Genomic DNA, 16,359 nt, shown 5'->3' with positions numbered 1-16,359 from the left:
AAATGACGCACAAAGGTGCATGTCAACCAGGGCAAGTTCAAGTTCACCTGGACTAGTTAGTCTTCAACTAGGGAAGTTTTTGTACAATCAGGTCAAGGTAGTGCAGTCAGAGAAGGCAGTGTATAACCCGGCAAGTCAGTGTACAAGCAGGTCTAGTTACTGTACAAGCAGGTCAGGTTAGTATTTGACAAGGTCAAGTTAGTTTATGACAAGGACTAGTTAGTGCACTCCAAAGTCAAGTTGGTATATAACCAAGACTAGTTAGCTAGCGTACATCCAGGGTAAGTTAATGTACCACATGTAAGTGTTTTAATACTCCACTAATCCAGAAATCAGACTTTGAGAAACTCAGATCTGGAACAAACCTGGAGTCTGGAGCTGGGCGTGCAGACGGGAGGGAGGAGGCTCTGCAGAGCCAGGCGCTTCACTTGGCGGCTCTTCCCTCAACATTTGTGCTTCCAGGTCGGAGCAGGAGGCATCTGTGGTTCTGAGAGGGGCGTCGGCCAGCAGCCCGAGGACCAGAGGAAAGACCCCTGCAGAGGCCCGGGGCTGAGAGCCCACAGACCATCACTGACAAAGCCCGCCTCTCTCTACAAGCTCATGCTCATAATGATGACCTTAAATCACCAAGAAAATTGTAGGCCTCCACTGATGTCAGAATCCAAGAAGCACATAAAAATTTTATCGAGCTTTTTGACCAAAGTGGTTGAAATTTTAAAACCTTACATCCTGCGGGTGAATCTCACTGGCTGAGGATATTTGATTTAGCTTGATACACATTCTCCAGTCATGCTGGGTGAGTGTGAGAATGTCTGTGCGTGTGTATGGGGTGTGTGTGTGATGTGTATATGTGTGGTGTGTATGTGTGTGTGTGGGGTGTGTGTGTGGTGTGTGTGGTATCTGTGGTGTGGTGTGTATGTGCTTTGTGTGTGATGGGGGGGTGTACTGTGTGTGGTGTGTGTGTGTGTGTGGTTCCTGAATACTGAATACGTGCAAAAGGGCTGCCAACCAGGGAGATAAAGGCCCAGGTGGTGTTCTACAGAGAAGAGGAACTTGGCCAACTCAAAGGTAGGGTGCGGCGTTGGAAGTAGAAGAGGCATAAGCAAATGAATTAACTATTTTGACCCCAAATCAGGTAATAGTTTACTCACAATATGTTTATACAACTTGGTTGTATTCAAACCCTATCCACAAGGAGACATCCCCTCTGCTAATGTCCCAACAGTGGCAGCGGAGGGTCACAAACATTGTAAGGGACTTGCAGATGTGGTTCCTGAATGATTCAGGGGGTGCAGGAAGGGGGTTCTGTCATAGAATTAGTTAGGAGACTAAAGTTTTGGTCCCACTCTGCCTCCAACTAGCTGTCTGACCTGGTACAATGACCTTTCTGGGTTCCATTTTCCATCAAATTTGTAAATTTTGTCTGAATACCAATGGCTTATAAGCAGAGTTTGTATCAGAATCACTTTAGATGCGTTTTCACGGGGTGCACACCCAGGTCACACACCTGATCTACTGAACCAGCACGTCCAGGTAGAGTTCAGGGACCTGGACGTCAAATAAGCCCCACGTGTGATTTTAGTCACAGGACGAAGCTGGGAGCCAGCTGTGTTAGATGCTGCTGCTCCTGTGACAAGCAGCCCCCAAAGGTCACTGGTTCCACGTGACTGCGGTTGGCTCTTGGTCACGTGACAGTCTGTGCAAACATCCCAGCAGCAGTCCTCCCTGACTCAGCCGCCCTGACTCCTTCTATCCTGTGTCTTGTCATCTTCAGCTGCATCTGTGGTCTTACAGGGGGTCGTCTGCATCCCAGTGAGCTGGGAGAGGGAAGAGCATGGTGGACACATGGACTGTGGAAGGCTTTGAGGGCCAGGCCTGGGCGTGGGGCACGCCACGCCACTCACACCCCCCTGATGGGAACGCAGCCTCAGGGACGCTCAGCCACACCCACTGCAGGGCAGCCTGGGAATTGCATTCTGTGGGAAGGTTCAAGCTGAGTCATTTCGGTGTCGCATGACTTCCTGCCTTAGCTGACTGGACCAGGATGGCAGTGACCCAAGGCCACAGATCAATCAAATGGTTTCCCCAGAGAATTGGAATGACAATTTCAGCCCATGAAGGTTAACCTGCACTGCTCGTCCTGTGTCCCTGAGCTTTAAAATTCCCCAGAAACAGTAGGCACCTGATAGATATTTACCAACAGAAGGACAAACCAAGCAACCTAGAGGCCGCTCAGCATGGGATGCCACTGAAACTGCAAGATCATACGCACTGTGGCAGAGGAGAAGGAGGAGAGAGAGACCCGGAGAGGAGGGAGACTGTGGTCCAGGGAGGAGAGACAGGGACAAAGACAGAGAGACAGAGACAGACTCGTGGAAAGACAGAGACATGTTGAGTCTTCATGGCTTCCCCACTCCACCTGAATTCCACAAACCCTTAAAATTAACTCCCTTTCTGAGCGATAAGGATTAGGATTCAGGATCCCAGAACTTTCTCTACTAATCAAGTATATTTTTCCCCATCAGAGACCATATCAAAACCCCAGGCTCCTCTATGAGAAATAGAAATCAGCTTTCTCGAGAGAGGATTCTTAAGTCCTGAGCATTCTGTTTCTTCTATAGAATTCTTAACATCTTCCATCTCACATGGGTTTCATCTTCTCATTCTTGGGGCGGGGGCGGGGGTGCTTCTGCCTGAAGAACCCCTGGAGGTCAGAAAGCAACCCAGGCTGCTATGGCCTTGGTTCCATCTGCATGCGTGAATGGAGCTCATTCCACAGGCAGCAGGCAAACACACACACACACACACACACACACACACACACACACACACACACACACACACACACACACACATACCACCACCACCGCCACTTCCCATTTTTCTTTACTGTAAGGCCTGCCCTCTCCCGGGCCACCTCCCCTTCATGCTGCCAGCATCTTAAACACAAGGCGTCTGAATGATTCTGCACAATTCAGGCAGTGTTCCAGTCCCCCCTCATTTCCTCCTATTGTTTGAAGAGGATGCGTTTAATGCCGTGTGTGTGTGTGTGTGTGTGTTTATAACGGAGGAAATGGCTGCAAGATGATCAGTTTGTCAGGTTTATCAGGGAGGGGAAGATGGTGTAAATCCTAATTCCTGAGGGGGAAGCTGGGGGTGGGCATCCTGTGTCCTCGCCTCCGGGTATTTTTAATGCACTGAACACGTGTTTGCTGAGTGCTCACATTCCAGCCCTTTGCCGGGCATTGACAAATGCTTGGGAGAAAACAAAGAAAAATAAGACCTGGACCCACACCTGGGGGAAGCTGACAACTGGCAGGTGGCGGGGGGGGGGAGGATAAGGAAAGCAGAGGACCGTTTGTGGAGCGCTCGCTGTGTGCCTAGGACTGGGCCCACCTAGCCCTTTTCTCCCTGCCACCCGGGAGGCGGGCTCTGTCTTACAGATGAGGAAGTTGGAACTCAGATAGGATATGACACAGCTATGAAGTGGGGAGGCCAAGATCTGAGCCCAGGTCTGCCACAGCTGGGTCATCAGGCCGGGCTGACTTTGGAAATAAACAAAACCAGCGAAAGAAACAGTCACAGACCACGAGCGCGGTGTGAGCCAGCTGCTGTAACCGAAGGTGCACAGAAGGGTGCAGGGAGGAGCCGAGAGTGAAGACGAGGCTCCTGGGCTGAGGAAGCCCTGAGCCAGATGAAGTGCCTGCTTCTGGGCTCCAGACAGGAACCTGGGTGCCTGAGTTGATTAAAATGCCCATCCCAGCCAAGTGGCTCCCAGGTCCCTGCCCACGAGTCCAAGAGGCTGAACAGAACCAGCCCTGCACTGGGAACTGTCCTTGTGGCCTAATGGGACCTTGCCCCAGCATACACTGGCCCCCTCCTCTCCCCTCCCCTCCCCTCCCCTTCTCCCCAACTCCCCACCCCAGCCTTGCCCTCCTCCCTCCTTTCAGGCAAAGCCGGTGGGGTTGCTGTGTGATGCTGGGTTGCTTAGTGTCTGGAACGGGCTTAGCCGCGACTCTGTTTCCCCAGGAGCAGAAAATTGCTTATTTTACAATGTGCCAAGGGATAGTCATCTTTCTCAACTTTGTGGGGCACAGTCTTAATAATTCACTCCAATGGGGAGAAGAGATGGCTTCATGCCATCCTTAGAGTACCAGCCTGCACTGGTGGACTCGCCCTCTGATGGGAAATTAAAAGGACACAAGAGGATGGATCCCATCTCGGGCCACAACTCAGTTACTGGGAGGAGTCAGGCGGTTGGCCCTCTCCGTGGGTGCGGCACGCCTGTCCCATGTCTGGTGCCCCCAGCCTCACATCAAAGTCTGCTTGGCCCAGGCAGCCTGGGGACCTGGGGTCCAGCTCAGGCTCTGAGACAAATTCGCCGTGTGACCTAACAAACTGCTCTCTCCTCTCGACCTCAGCTTCCCCATCAGTTCAGTGGGGATGTGGGACAAGAAAGTGGCCAAAAGTTGGAATCACCAGGGAGCTTTAAAAACACAGCTAACGACTAACGGCTGGCCCCAGGCCCAGGGATTCTGACTTAATGTGTTCGAGGTGGGACCGTTATTTGTGCCTTTAAAAGTCTCCGCCAGCGGATCCTAAGGCACAGCCAGCGTGGAGAACCGAGGTTCTAGGCAAGGGTGGGGAAGCTCCTCCAGGTCTCACCTAGGGCTGGGGTCTTGCCTTGGGGAGGTGAAACAATGGATTTGAGAGTCAGAATTGTTTTCACCTCTGAGGGTCCTGTTTCTCTATCTTGCCCATCACTTCAGAGGATATGTACGTAAGCTTACTGCGATATCGGCTAGCGCTTTCCTAAAATTACAGCTGGAGCGCAGGGGCAGCGGGAGTGGTGCTGCCCCCTGCAGCAGCGCCTAGCCTCCTGTGAGAAACTGATCAAAATGAAATTTTGAGCTCCTCAGCACTCAATACCCCCACATGACTAGTGACAGCTGGATTGGACGGCATGGGTATAGGACGTGTCCGTCAGCAAGGAAAATTCCATGGGCAGTCCTGAGCTAGAGACTAGATTGGAGTCCAGCTTTGTCCTCTCATGGATGGGGAATCCGAGGCCCACAGAGGCTAAGCGTCTCGCCTGGGGTCTCAGAGCCGAGTGGGGCTGGCGGACCGGGCATCCCCCACTTTAGAAGAACTGGGGAAAGAGTTCGGACTTTCGAGACTGGAGTCCTGAGCCACCCATGTTCTTCCTCACTGTCAGCCTCCCCCATGAAAATGTAATGTTGATGTCTGGGTGTCTCTGCCAGAGCCTGGCACCCACTGGGTGCCCAAATATGTGTTGACTGAATAAGCAAAGATCAGGAAGGTGGCAGGCATCAGGCAGAGAGTAGAGAAGGGACTGCAGGAGAAATCTTTTAAAAAGCATCTCAGCTCGAGGAGGAGCCAGATGACAGGGAATGGCCGGAGAGGGAGGAAATGAACCAGGCGGAGCGGGAGAGAGAGGAGTTCCAGGAGGAGGGGGATCACTGGTGCCAGGAGACCAAAATAGGGACAAAGTGTAGGGGGACATCAGGGGACACTTTGCATGGAGGCTGAGGGCCAGAGGGGCCGAGGCTGTTAGCTGCATGTGGGTGGAGGTGTTTGTTCAGACCTTGGTCAGTGCCTGCCTGCATCCTATCCTTCAGAGCCTTCTGTGGCAGGTGTGTCCCAAAAGACCTCCACACCCTTGCCCCGGACCCCTGTTTACAGATGCTGGCACAGGCTGGCTGCTGAAGGACCCTCACATCCTCCCCACCACACCAGACCTGTGCTGGTTGTCAGAAGAGGTGCCTGCCCCTGCAGCCTCTTTCTCTGCTGAGGCTGGGGCCTGAGACCAGGGAGGGTATGGCCTCCTTCCCAGCCAGAGCCTCTCCTGCCAGCTTCAGGGGGCTGCTTCTGAAACGGCCCCCGCTGAGCAGAGTGGAAAACAGATCTTCTCTGCAGTCCCTAAGCTTGCAGCCCTGAAACATCTTTACAAAGGGGTGTTGATTTTAATCAAGTGTGGATCAGAGCCAAGCCTGTTATCTGAAGAGACACCTGAACTGGGCTCTCAGAATCCAAACACCCACCCCCTGGGCATCCTCCTCCCTGAGTCTTGGCCCAGCCCTTCTCCCAGAGCCTCCACTCCTAGTCTGTAGGCTGAAGGAAAATTTCAAATGGAAGGTGTTTTTAGGATAACATTGAATAAGTTTTTTAAAATGCGACTACATTTTCTATTCTTTTTTCAAATTCTCAGTGGAACATATGACTATTTGCGGGTTTTTTTAGTATTCAGGGGGCTGAGCTAAGGGCAATTAGAACAGTCACCTAAAATATTCCACCCCAATGCTCTGAAAGTGATGTGCAATCAAATTATCAATGCAAGCAGGGTTTCTGCCAGAAGGAGGAAGAAGGGTGCAGCTCTGCTGCTCTGTGCTCTGGTCTTCCAGTTGGGATGGAGGAAATCATGTTGGCAGGAAGGTTGAGCTGTTGCAAAACACATGGCATCTTTTAACATCCCTAGGGGTAGGTGGGAAGGGAGTCATGATGGCTCTCTGCAAAGCAAGCCGTCTATTTTTAGGAAAGCCGACGGAGGTGCTCAGTGCACGGCCTAAGGGGCAGATTGCCACCCCATCTCTTCTCTCTGCTGATGGCCTTGCACCTGTTTCAAGGGGAGAACTAGAGGAACTTAAGAGACTGCCGCAAGCCCCCCACCTACCTGCCTGTTTGCCTTCGCACTTGGTCTTCTCCCCTGGTCCTGTGGCCCGAACACGTCTGCGTCCAGCCCTCGGGTGCCAGATCCCATCTTCTCCCTCCTGCTCTAAAGACACTGCTGCAGCAGTTTCCCCCACTTCCTCCCACGTCGGAGCTTCCGTTCTCATGGGCTCACCCCCATCACCATCCCCACCTGCTCTCCTTCTCCCTGTAAACCGAAACCGCTCTCGTGACCCCTCTTCCCCTCCGTCTGCCACCTCGTTCTGCTCCTTCCTTTCGCAGCTAAACTCCTGAAGAACATTGTCTGTACTCGCTGTCTCCAGTGTCTCTGCCTGGCCTCGTACTTCTCACCACACCCATTTGGTTTTCTCCTTACACCTGTCACTGTCAGGCTACGAATCTTATGCATCTGTCCCCTGCTGCCTCCCTACAGTTAATCTCCCTGATCACAGGGATTTAGTCTACTTTATTCATAGCTGTCACCTTACTACCTAGGACAGTGCTGGTCTAGAGCAGGGGCTAAATAAATACTTTTTTTTGGTGGGGGTTAGGTAATTAGTTTTATTTATTTATTTATTTATTTATTTATTTATTTTTCTTTTAAATGGAGGTACAGGGGATTAAATCCAGGAACTTGTGCTTGCTAAGCACGCACCCTACCCTTCCCCCTAACTAAATATTTTTAAAATAAATGAACGGATGAATTCACAAATGACAAAGCACTTCCATCTATATTGGTGGGTTATCACACTGGATTTTCAGAAACCCCCCTGGGATTGGTCCCAGTTGTTCTCATTCTGCAGAAGAGCAGACAGAAGCATGCTACGTTGATGTAGGCCTGGATGGAGACGTCTCGCTTTGCAGAGAGCGATCGTGACTCCCTTCCCCCCTACCCCTAGGGATGTAAAAGATGCCATGTGTTTTGCAACATGTCAACCTTCCTGCTAACATGATTTCCTCCATCCCAACTGGAAGACTGGCGCACAGAGCAGGTTGTTGGGTCAGGATGGTGGTGGGCCCAGCTCATGTCTCTGACTCCTAGTTCAGTGCTCTCTCCTTAACCCCTCCCCTTGTTGCCTCCAGCAAAGGGCCTCCACTTCTGTGTCTCTAGGGCCCTGATGCGAGCCATCAGCTTTGCAGACGGAAGCCAGGACTCAAGCTGCAGGTGACCTGCATTAACCCCGTGGCCCAGTGCCTTAGTGCTAACCTCCTCTCCTCCCCCATCCAGGACTGACCTTCCATCGCCTCCTGAACCCTCCTAGTTCAGCAAAACATCGATTGCGTGATGCTTTGGTTAAGATATTACATTTGGGGGGTATAATTATTTCAAAGGCAATTAAGTACTCGATATTTCTTATTCTGCCTGCCAGCAGGAATTAATAGAAAACCTTTCAATCAGAAACAACTGCAAAACAATTTCTGGCCCCAAAGATAATCAATATTCCCCAGCAGAGCATTCTTCTGTCTTCAGGAGGCTATTCATTTCTGGTACTTTCAAAACCAGAGGGGGCATTCTATTTCCATCTTCATCAGAAGCCCCTGCCTGCATCCCTAACACACAGTCTTTTCAAAGGCACAGAAATCTATATGGCTTTTTCCGACCATCCATCTCCATGTCGCCTTCCAGGGTGCTGGGAGTAGGCCCAGAAAACCCTACACGGTGGGATGGTGAGTGATGCTCACATTATCAGGAACGCTAGTTGCTGCCTTGCCCTGAGCCTTCCGACCAGACTTTCTGGAGCTTGAGATGGGATATGAGACCCTTAACCATCTGGTAGTGGAACGTTCTAGAAGTTCCCCCTGAGACCACAGACCTGGCATCCTCCCAGGAGCACCTCGGGAGCAGTTGGTGGCATCTTCCCTCCCCTCTGTGGTGCAGGCACAGCCCCATGGCTGGCCTCTCTCTCAGTTTCCCTGCTGTCACAAGGGCTGGTGTCCTGCCTGCTTGGCAAGGTCCCTGACATCCTGTCCAGCTCTTGCAGGGCCCCCTGCAGGGTGGAGGCTGTGTGTGTGGTCGGGGTGGGGGTGGGGGGCAGCGGCACACAGAACAAAGGTTGGTTGTTGGGTCCTGCTCTCTGTACCCACTGCTGCCTCACGTTTCTGTGTTCACATCATGTTCCGCTCTTAATTCTGCTTGAATTGTGGTGGGAGGGGAGTCATGCACGAATAATGGCAGTCAATGGAACAGGAAGATTTTTCATGTGCTAACGGGGACAGCAATCTCAGACCACCATTTACAGACAACAGGGTGAGGGAAACTATAGGGCAATCAGGTCAGAGGGAGAAAATGTAAAGAATGTTCTAGAACAAAGGCGTCTTTGGCATTGGCTTCTTGGATAGGAGGATTCTGTTCCTACTGGAACCAGTGTAATTTCTGTACTTCCAGGATTTACAATCCGTGAGGGTGTGGAAGTCCTACACCTTGGGTTCATCTATAATCTAGAACATGGGCCACATAAGCTGCTATCTTGGAGATGCTGTGGGAGTTTGAAAGCTGATGGAAAAATTACCACACAGCCCTTTCCAGAAAGGAGACTAGAGACCTATGAGCCTTAAAGGTTTGAAGTTGGAGGTAAATGGCCAGCCTGTTTCTATGGCCAGGCGAACACGATGGTGCTGGAGAAATCGCAGGAAGCCTCAGGACTCCATTGGACCCCCCCCCGTATTCAGACTGTGATAACACAGATTCAGGAGGCTGCACATTAGCTGGGCCAACATGGGAAGCACTTTTAAAACAATCTATTTAAGCTGAATTCAAAGGTGTAATAGTTAATTTATGGAAGAATAAAATTTTAGGAGGCTAAAAATGGAAAGATGTTCATTTCTAATTATAAACCAGCGAGTCCCCCTCCTCCAGCCCTGCTCTTCCCCTCACGTTCCCCCGCCCTCCACCGCTCCTGAATTCCCGGCTTTTAGTTCCTCCAAAGACCCACACCTTTCTCCTCTAGCCAGAGAGGTTCTAACTCTTACCAAAAAGGGTTTGCAGAAACTGAGGTGCAGAGAAGTAAGGTGACCGCCTTGTGGTCACCTGGCCAGGAAGTGGCAGAGCCATGATGTAAACCTCAGGGTGTGTGAATCCACATGCCTTCCCCAGCAGAGACTCCCAAGAGAGGTTGGGTTAACTCCACACAAACGTCCGGTGAGTGCCCTGAGCATCCCGTGGTCCATTTGCCAAGCATTTAGTGCACACTTAGGATACAGGAAGTGACCTCAGGCTGTGTGGCTCATCTGAGCAGCACATACAGACCAAATGTCCTAACTTGATCCATTCTGTTCTCCAAAGACCCCACAATGGCACTCCCTGGGCTTCTGGTCTGAGATTTTTCCCTTTGTTTATTGTTTAAGGAAATTAGGAGGTGATGGCTGTGATCACATGGTTTGCAGTGAAAGATGCTCTCCAAGGGCCGCGTGCTGGCAAGTCAGGCACAGTGCTGCCTCCGTGGGCAGAGAGGTGATGGGCATCTTGCCTCTGGTGGGTGCCTATCACATTGGACGTCTGATGTCCTTCTAGACATGGCACATTCCTAGTGGCAGGACGGGTGAACTGCTCCATGGGTGGCTTCCCACACCTGGTAAAGGTTCTTTGCCAGGTGAGGGGTGGCATGGACTGGGGGCCTCCAGCCCCTACCGGATGCCAATCCTTTCTGCTCCTGACTCCTGAAGTCCCTTTTGGAAGAGCCTGTCTACTTTAGGACAGTCTTATGCTTTTTGACCGGGCAGTGGCTGTCTGTCCATCTGTTCACACATCCATCCCCTCATTCATCCACCCATCCACCCATCCATCCACCAGCACATTGTCCATCTATTCTCTATTGCCTCAGGATAAGGCCCAGACTCCTGGTGCCTCAATTTAGGATGATTTTGCTCTAAGGAACAAGAGGCCTCAATTCAAACTTGTTTCAACTATATGGACATTTGTCATCTCACGAACCAGAAGTCCAGAGCAGGGCACATGCTAGACAGGATGTCAAGGCTCTGACTTCATTTTTCCCAATTCCATTGGCTCTACCCAATCCTGAACAACGGCTTTGTTCTCAGCCCGGAGGCAAGCAGTTGTGGCCACTCTTGGCATCACACTGTCCCAAGGAAGAGGAAGGACCCTCTTTCCTTCTGTCTCTTTCGATGGCCTTTGGCTGTGGATTTTCTCATCCCCAAGAGAGGCCATGAGCCAATCACAAGGAGTGAATTCAAACCCAACTGGCTGTCTCAGTGGGTCTCAAATCAGGCCAGGCTGGTGGAAAAGGCAAACAATGACCTTCAGCTGATTCCTGGACGCCGAGCGACTGGTCAGCTGAGCACGGTCGCTCTAGCACGCCCCTGCTGGGTGGACAGCGCTAAGTCTCTCTCTCTTCTCCCCAGAGCCTGGCTTCACACAGCCAACCATTAAAGGACCACATCCGAACTGTCTGTTCACCTGGCAGTCTCCTCCCTGCATCCACGCCCCCTCCCGGAACTGACCTCCCCTGGGGACTTCCAAAGAGTCTTCTCACTTGTTCCCTTGGATTAGATTTCCTTTCTGCCCAGGAAGGAAGACAGTCAGTATAATGGCTCCCTTGTGCTAAATGTGACACCAGAGACAGGCTACCAGAGCTGCCTGCAAGCTCCTGCCTTTACCCTCTTCCCACTGCTCAGGACAAGCAGGCTCAGGCCCAGCCCAGCATGCTCTTCTGCCCCACAGAGCAGGGCAGCGTGGGGCTGGGAGATCACACGGCCTCTGATGCCAGAGGACCTGGGCTCAAGCCACGTATCCTCAGGAGGCAGCAAGTAGCGGTAATTGCCTCACATTTCTGCCTAGTGCTATTATCTAAGACATGGGGATAATAATTCTGTATCTCAGAATCAAATAAGACACTTGGAAAGTACTTTGCACACAGGGGAGGGCTATGCAAGTTTTGGGGTGGGAGGAAGGGGGCTATTCTAAGACTGGAGAGGCTGAAGCCTTTGAGAACCAGTGTCCAAGTAGAAGCAGATGATGAGGATTTTATTCATCCCAGTCATTCACACTTTCCTTTCAAAAACAAAACAAAATACCAAGGTCCATCACACACAAAAGTCTTCTGCAAACTGAGTTGAGAGAAAACGTCTGGAGGGAGCAGGCATGATGGGGATCTCTCTGGGCATAACTTGCCACTTGTCCCAGTGTCCAGTGGGCAGCCCTACCTCTCCCCCGAGGTCTACTACGTAAAAGGAAGGCCAGAAAGCAAGCATCACTCATATATCATTCAGCAAATGTCACGCTAGCACCACTGTGCACTAGAACCCACTGTGCGCTAGGACCAGTGTCAAGTACCAGGAACAGGGAAGTGGATAAGGAAGGGGTCGGGCGGTGCTGAAGGACAACAGCTATGGGCTTGGATGGACCGTCCCTTGGCATCTAGGCAACTAAACAAGCCACATAACCTCTCTGAGCCTCAGTTTCCTGATCTGCAAAATAGGCAGAAGAAACAGTATATGCCTGATAATTAGGATCAGATGAAATGTAGCGTGTGCAAAGCATTTAGACGGTAGTCGGGAAATGATAGATGAGGATGATGGTGACAGTGATGGTGACCATGATTGTGGTGATGACTGAGTCCCTCCCTTTAAGTAAATCACAGGACACGGTAGAAGCACAGGTTGGGGACCTGAGTTTTACTGGGGACCTGGGTCAGGGGCTTCCAGAGGGTGGGACTCTTGAGTGTGTGGAAGAGGGAAGGGAGTTCCCCAGGCCATCAGTCTGGGTGGGCGAGGCCTCTGCTACAGTCACCGCAACGCTCACATCTCACACACGATTTGTTTCTTGTTCACACCCAGGCCATGGATGTTGAGAGACTGGACATGAGGTGTCTGTCCTGCAGTGACTTGGTGATTGAGCCTGCTTTGGCCTGTGGAGGGGGGCAGTGGTTTCACCATCTCACCAGGCCCCATGTGGAGAGCGCCCACCTGCTCTTCTGTGCTTCAGCCAGAAATGACACGTGTCATCTCGCTGGCAGTCCCCTGGCCAGAACTCGCGTGTGGTCCTGTGAAACTGCAGGGAGGGCTAGGGAAGGGAGGGGAGGAACGCGTAGGGTAGGGGTAGGGAGAGCCTCTGGGGAGGAAGGAGCAACAGGCTGGAGGGCCCAGGGACAGGAGAAGAGTGCCTGGGAGACCGTGAGCTGATCAGGGTCCCTGCAGTCAGGTAGGGGCTGGGGGCCGGGAGGTGGCGAGGAAGGGACAGTGGGCTGCCCTGGAGAGCTCTAGCTGTAACCGATTGGCGGGCATGCCTGGAGTCTGTTGCATGGATCTGGGCAAGTGGGGCTGGAGGCCCAAGTTTGGGCCACGGCTATGGGATGAGAGAAGGGGACTGGGCCGTGAGTCGTCAAAGAGAACCAAGAGACCAGTTGGAAGTCAGAAAGAAGGGTGCAGTTCAGGGCAAGTTCCAGCCTCCTCACTTGGGTGACTGCCATTCTCCGAGATGGGATCAGGGAGGCTGGGGCAGCTCTGCGGGAAGATGAACTCAGTGGTGTCTCTGCCCCTGCCATGGGACATAATTTTCCAGGGCTTGGGAGAGAGGTCTGGGCTAAAGAGTCATCAATCCACAGAGCACAGCCATCTTGCCCACCTCCCTAGGCTGTCTCCATGCTGAGCGCTGCCTCTCAGCTGCTGTCCATCCACAGACCCCTGCTAGGCGCTGCTTAAGGAGACAGGGAAACCAGCCAGTCCCGAAAGAACAAAGGGAGACCGACAGATTAAAAAAGCACCACGTGTCACCTCAGCCACTGAAGTGCTGAAGCAGGTGGTCAATTCCCAGTCTGAACGCACCCAATGCCCGGGCAGGCCAGGAAGGGGTGGGGGACAATAATCATGGTGTTGATTATGGCACGTGGAGGCACACTTTTAACACAGGGGACGGCCAGGGCACATTACATCGATATCCTTCTTTACAACTGTTGAGGTAATCGAAACACAGTTAACCCCCCTGGTCTTTGGTCTTTGGGATTTGGAATTCAGTATACTGTAAAGGGCTCCCTTCTGAAACTGGCTGTCTCAGCCCCTCCTCTGCAGACAGGAGCTACTCACGTAAGCGTCATCAAACCTTCTACATTGTTGAACAGGAGAGGTAGTTTTCGTGTGCCCTGAAGTCCTTTGCTGTTTTCTCTGTTGCAGTCTGGCTTTTCAAAGGCTCTTTTCAAGTCAACATAGAGCCACGGTTCAGCCTCCAGGGAGGAGCCCCTGGCCCTGAACATGGAGGTTATCTGAAGATGAATCAGAAGCCAGCTCTTTACAAATCAATCAATACTTGCATTTTATTCTAGCCATTCTGCAGATGGGTAAACGGAGGTGGGGGGGGTTAAATCATTTGCCGGGTTCAGTGAGGAAACCATATTAAGGTGAAAATAGGAAACGGAAGTTCTGCTCTGGTTTCTGTAAATCGTGGCTGCAGCCGGCCTCTGCAGAGAGAAGACAAAGGCCCAGCTAGAACAAGAGAGTCACCGCGCACGGCAGTGACAGGCTTGGGAAGGACAGCCACGCTTGTGGGAGCTTCTCTGCCCCGTAGCAAGGCTTGGGCGCCTTTTATGAAACAGAGGACTATTCAACAATAAATATTTCTCACACGCGGCCAGCGAAGTTACCACAACTGGCTCTTTCCCGGCCCGGCTGAGTCAGCAGGAAATCAGCCAAGGTGCAGAAAACCTTGTGTTCCGTGGTTCTGGCGTGTTGATATTTTTTAAATACCGGGCTGGAAAGCAACAGCACTGAAAAACATCCTTGAATGCCATCACCCTCATGGGTCCCCCATCCAGGAAAAAAAAAAAAAGGGTCAGGATCCCAGGGTGCCCGGAGCCTCCTTGGGTGAAAGGATGGGTGGGGGAACGTTACAGGGGATCTGGGAAGGGGCCCTTGCAAGGAGAAGCTCACTCAGCGGCAGTTTCCTTATCTATAAAGTGGGTGGAAGAATGCACTCCCCCCAGGGCCGTGATGAGGTGGAGATTTTCTGCTGAGGGAAGAAGGTTTAGTAGAGAAAGCACTGGTCTTGGATTAAGTCCTTCCACTATAGTAAGACGTCTTAGCTGGGCCCTTGGGCAAAACCCTTTCTCTTCCTGGATCTACTGCTTCTTTATAAAACGGTGCATTAATACGTCCCATATGGATCTTTGAGAGACAGGTACAGGGGCCCAAAGGACTGGACAAATAAAAAAGATGCGTAAATTGTGACGCCCTAGAGGTACTCCAGGCATGATGGGTTTTTTTTTTTTTAGTGCTGTTACTGTGGCCTCTGCCTGGGGCAGGTCCCCGCTGAGGTCAGCGAGCTGCCCGTGGGACCTTGTTTATTTGTGTTAGGCTTTTAGCTGAGACTGGGGACAGCTCCTTTCTTGGAACTTTATGGAAAAAAAACAAACCCAGTTCTGTTGTTCCCTTCACATAATTAATATTCCAAATAAGAATTATGCAGTCGTTTCTATGAATATTTGATTCCTTGACTCTCCAAATATCGGCTCAGCTCTCGGGCTGAATTGAAAGAGGAAATAATTGTTTTTACAAGGACCCTAATGGACCAGCACGGTCCTGATCACGGCCGGAAATGGGATGGCTTAGTCTGGTTGACAAGATGCATTGTGCAAATGTCTGCATCGTGGTTCCTGAAGGGGAGAAGCACCACTCGCTCCTTTAGAGGCGAATATCCAAGGGATGGGCTTCTGGGTCCCAGGCCCCTGGAGGCAGGAGGGATCCCTGTGTGAGGCTGGTGTCAGGGGAGCCCCACAGCAGGACATCCAGGACTCACAGAGGCCCAGCCTTGCAGGGAGATCATGGATGGGGAGGGCAACCCGAGGCTTCATGTCCAATGTAGCCCCCATGGTGGGCACCTGTGGGAGGCAGGCAAAAACCAGGACTCAGAAAAATAGATCCTCTCTATCCTTGGCATAAAGACAGTGGTCCTCCCAACTCTGGAAAGGAGGACAGCAGGCCTGCATGTGCTACAGAATCCAGGAGTATCTGGGTCCAGAAGATGTCCTTCTCACTTCTTGGGTCCCAGATTCCTCCCTCTGAGAGTGCTCCCATCTGTGGGCCAGTCAGAGGCCAGATACATTGTACCTACCATGATACAGGCTGGCCCGGCCAGGCAATAGAGGAGTAAACAAGAAATGACAGCCTAACCTGATAATCATTGTCATCTGAAAATGCTCACAGTCCTTGTTGGCATGTGCTGTGTATACGTAAGTATGCAAATTAGGAGTGAGGTGACTAGTGGCCCCTTAGGTTCCTGGAGGAGACACTTGACTGCATGCTCCATCCTTTTCAGTGCTAACCTGCTAAGGTGGGACTCTCGGGTGATAGCTGACTCATTTCTGGGATGGGGGGTACCCTGAAGAGAGCACTGATTCAAGGGGTAATGGGTCCCATCCCATCTCCTGCTCTGCCATCTGCAAAGCCACCTGCAAAACTACTGGAGCCTCAGTTTTCCCACCTGTAAAATGGCACAGTATTCTCTTAGTCCCACTCAAACCCTCATAGGAAAAGATTGCTGAAGGAGCTGTTGGTACAGAGCTATAAAAGTTATATCCTATGGACATCCCTTGTGTAATTTGGCTGAGTTAGTTCCCACTGTGTTGTACAGTTTTTCCTCTGATTCAATTGCCAATCGAAGATTATTTTTTAAACTGGGCTATTTCACAATAAAACTCAGGTTTCTGGTTCCCATGCCCCAGCTAG

This window comes from Vicugna pacos, chromosome 11 (genome assembly GCF_048564905.1).
Source record: "Vicugna pacos chromosome 11, VicPac4, whole genome shotgun sequence".
NCBI classification, from domain to species: Eukaryota; Metazoa; Chordata; class Mammalia; order Artiodactyla; family Camelidae; genus Vicugna; species Vicugna pacos.
Note: the sequence above shows the minus strand (reverse complement) of the source record.